Below are 4,308 nucleotides of genomic sequence, written 5' to 3'. Positions count from 1 at the left end.
GAAGCATGCACTGCTATTGTTCCTGCCTTTCAGAATCAACTGCTGGAAATTGTCAGACAATATGAGGATTTCAGAAAAATAAAAGGAGTGTTTCTTTTCAAAGAAGCACAATTGTAAATGCTTCATGGAACAATAAAAGTGCTATTACTGGTAAATATGCCACCCAATCAGAGCTACACGTTTCTAACACAACACAAAAGACAGTCATTTAAAAACTGCAAAAGAGCAAGGATATTGAGTAGCCAGAAACAAAATTTTCCCTATAAGCAAAGACTGTGGTATCAGCAAGATTCTAATCAGGATTAGGCACACTGTCAGAAGTTCAAACAGTTGGGAAAAGTTAAGATTTTCACTAGCTTGTAGAAATTCCGGTAAGTAATGAGAAAGACACAACAGTAAAGTTAACTTAAATAAAGTGTTTGTAAATGACTACAGAATTCTATTTAAATAGGAGGATTTCAACAAATAAAATTTTGTGACGCTAGGCAAGTGTTAGTAAAAAGATAAAACATAAAAATAAATAAATAAATAAAAGATATGACATCCATTTCTGAGGACTTTTCCAGAGCTGTTTATAGTGACAACAAATAAGTTCCTTAAAGATCTTACATTTTCTCCTAATTATTTGTTTTCAGTGCATAATAAGTTTCAGTGCAAGTCAGTGCCGAGTGCAACAAACCACAGCCATTTTTAACAGGCTGAAAATACCTCCTTCAATTTGTACATAAATGTGGATTCACCTCTGAAGTTCTCATCTAGAGAAGACCTTATTTCCTAGATACAAGCTTCACCAACATATTTCCACACCAAAAATAATATAATTTTATTTCATAAAAGACATGGCAAACATATATCTAATTTCATAAAAGAAGTCCAATTATAAGCTCCTGATAGGACTTATACTATGTGTGTATCACACTGAGATGGCAGCTGAGGAATAAATGACAATGCAAAAAAGGTGTTCTACATATTCTCATATCTAGTGCAGCCAAGGCCTCCCTCTGCTACAAAAATAATTATTATAAGGGAAAAATAGAAATCAAGTGTACAAGTTTAGTTTTAAGGGACACAGCTAAAAAATATGATCCACGTCTTCCCTGATCTTGTAGAAAGCTATCCCACATGTTACTTAGTAGGTATCAGAATTCCTTAGCTGAAAGGCTTCTGAGTCCTAAAACCTTGTGAGACACCTTTCATTTCTCTGCAACCAGGAAGCTGACTTGTGCTTTGTGTTTTTGCCCTGCTGGGGCATCCCCAACTATGTTCAATTTTTCCCCAGAGAAGTGGGGCAATGTGTATGTTCCTTATACTGTCTCATTCAGCCAGTGTGCAGTAGTAAAGACAGAGAGAGTGACCAGCCTGTAGCCAAGGTGTAGAGGGAACTGGACTTCTCTTCTGGCCATATGGAAAACGGCACAACAGCTGAGGCCTCATGAAGTGCAAGGTAAAACCAAATGAGTTATGAGCTCCTTTATTTTTGGCAATGACATGAGAAAGAAAATTCTAATCTAGGTCTTAAGTAGCATTACATTTTCTGTAGTCCATGTTATTGACTCCACTGAGAAAAAAAAAAAAAAAAAAAAAAAAAAGATGCAAAATCAAGCATTATATCAGAACATCTCAGCTAAAAATAAATTTTTCTAATGCTTACTTACAAGTAGCATTTCCAACTAGGAATTAAAATTTAAAGAAGGGATGAGAGTGAAGATGGAAATTTGAATAAATTCATATTGCTGGATAATTTCAAAGCACTTGCTGTGAAATCTGGTCCCACTGAGCAAGATGGAATGGTGGGTTCGGAACACAGCCGTTCTGGGTTGCTGTGAGACATACTGACACCTACATGGGGGATGACAGCTTGTCATACTGAAAGTGCTAATGACTGCCACCAAGAGCGTCTGCACTTACAAGCAATCACAGACATCATTAAATCCAATGGGTGGGCCAACTTTTATTTCAGGGCCAAATGGAAGGAGCAATTAAGCCCACAGAGAAGCACATATGACATGTCAGCAGCTGTTACAAAAAAAAAAAAAAAAAAAAAAGGATAAAAGTAAGCTTGCTTCCCTCATCTCTGCTAAAGCAGGGTCTATCTAGTGCCAGCTCCCTCTGGAGAAGGTATATGCAATATGTTGAACGATGAGAACATGGACTGTCATTATATTACTAACGCATGCTGAGAACAGCACATTTTCAGAAACTATTTAAAGCAAGAGGGGAAAAACTGAATGGAAATGAATAGGTGGTGATCTCCAAGAGTAGATAAAAAATGCAGTATCTCAGAGAGACCCCAAAGAAGACAGACTGTTTAATCCTTCAAAGTAATCCTGAACTTTCAAGGAATACATGACGACACCCTGTATTTGTTATTCCAGTTCTGAAGAAGAAGGGAAACTGCTGCTTCTGTAATGCCATGGTCTTAGACCCACCTGATCTTTTGCATGTTTAGAAAATGTAAAAGTACTACAAGATTAATAAGTCATATCAGAAAGAGTATACTTAAGAACACAAGTAAAGCAAGAAGTGGCAAAATTAGGGTTAATTCTGTGCCCTTTGTCAATGTCTATTGCTGCTGTAGAGTCCCAGTGTCTTCAAAAGTGATTCAGTACTACTGCTCCATGTGCTTATGGAAGATGTAGGATGCCTACTGGGCTTTGGGCATGTATACTCCAGCTACAGTTTCAGTAGGATCTATCTTTCTCTTCTAACAAGCCACATGCAGACAAAGCAAGCAGAATGTTGACATTGTATAGACTATAGCAATCCTACCAACATTTAGCTGGAGTGACTCATGCCACTGAAAAGATACATGTGGAATAGGGGCTCCTTTGATGAAAATGGCGCTTGCATATTGATGTAAAAATGTCAAAAACAAACATCCTCAGACTTAATGTGGGGTTAGCAATAGGAAATGGAAAAAGAGTGACATATTTGGGGAAGTTGGATTATCTTATTGTTGTATTATTAGCTGTAGAAAGGGATCACAATTGGCACTAGGAATGAGGGATGTCTTTGGTGCAGTGTAAGGATAAGTACAGAAACATGAGTCAGACAAGGAGATAGGTCAGAGCAGAGTGGCATTGCAGCTGGAATGGCAAACAAAGGCTAGAGGAGAGCTAGCAAGCTTGTGAAGCCTAACCCCTATTCCTGCTGCTTGGCCCTATTCAGGCCTCATAAGGTTAAAAACACCTTTCCTGTGATTCATCCGTGAGCCCATATCACTAAGGATTGCCTTAGCGCAGAGGGTGACATCAACCTCCTCCAGACCAGCCTAATGCTACCATCTCTCTCAAGGTAGAAGTCAGTACCACCACAAGTCTGGGCTAAATATGTTTACTTTACCATCTTAGAACATCATTCTGTTGCCACAACAGAAAGCAATTAAAAATGTGGTGTGCAAAGATGAAAGGCATAACTCTGTACAGCAGGGGTAACACTCTCCACTCCGTCTCTAAGTCAGTCACAGTGGGAACATTCCTTTCTGTATTTTGTTATGGGAAGGGAAGGGGAGGGAGAATTTAGCATTCATTACTTTTAAAAAATTTTTCAGAACACAATATGTTTGAGGAAATAAAGGTGTAGTTTAAGAGGTTGTAAATGATGACACATTTAAGAAATCAAAGGTATCCCAAATGAAAACATTACAGAATATTCATTAGGGATCAAATGATGAATGAATGGCCCAGGAGCACACACAGACTTTTGAAAAACTCTGGAAATCAGTGATAGAAAAGAGATCCTAAGGGCATTTGCCTGCAAACATGATAGCCAAGCAGCCACACCTGGCAATCCAGTACACGTTTTCTATGGTTTGTCCTGCTCTTCCAGAATGAGGGGGACTGGAGATATATACGATGGGTAAAGACAGATAAAATCAGTTTGTCAGAGAGGGAGGCCTAGCATCATAAACTGTGGTGTGGAATTATGTATTCCTTTAGAATACAGATACTCAAATGTCAGTGCATGGAGTTATAAGTTAAAGATTTTTAGTAAGTAATGTTCTACTATAATATGTTGATAATTCCAGTTATTTTCACAGTTTCAGAAATATATGTTCAAGAGATGGATTTAAATAAGTTGAGATATATATACATATGCAATACTTGTATTTAGTTTAATGTTTAAGCAGCTGTGTCATTGTTAAAAAACAATACTATTATGATAAATTCATTGCATATATTTTAATTAATACTCAAATATTTTAGTGTTAAATACATGTTTTTTATATCTAGGATTGGATTATTAATGAATCCTTGGAAACTCTTTAATACAAAATAACATTGAGAATAAGGTTTCACATACTTGAAG

The sequence above is a fragment of the Anas acuta genome, chromosome 2 (genome assembly GCF_963932015.1).
Source record: "Anas acuta chromosome 2, bAnaAcu1.1, whole genome shotgun sequence".
Lineage (NCBI taxonomy): Eukaryota > Metazoa > Chordata > Aves > Anseriformes > Anatidae > Anas > Anas acuta.
This window is presented reverse-complemented; position numbering follows the sequence as displayed.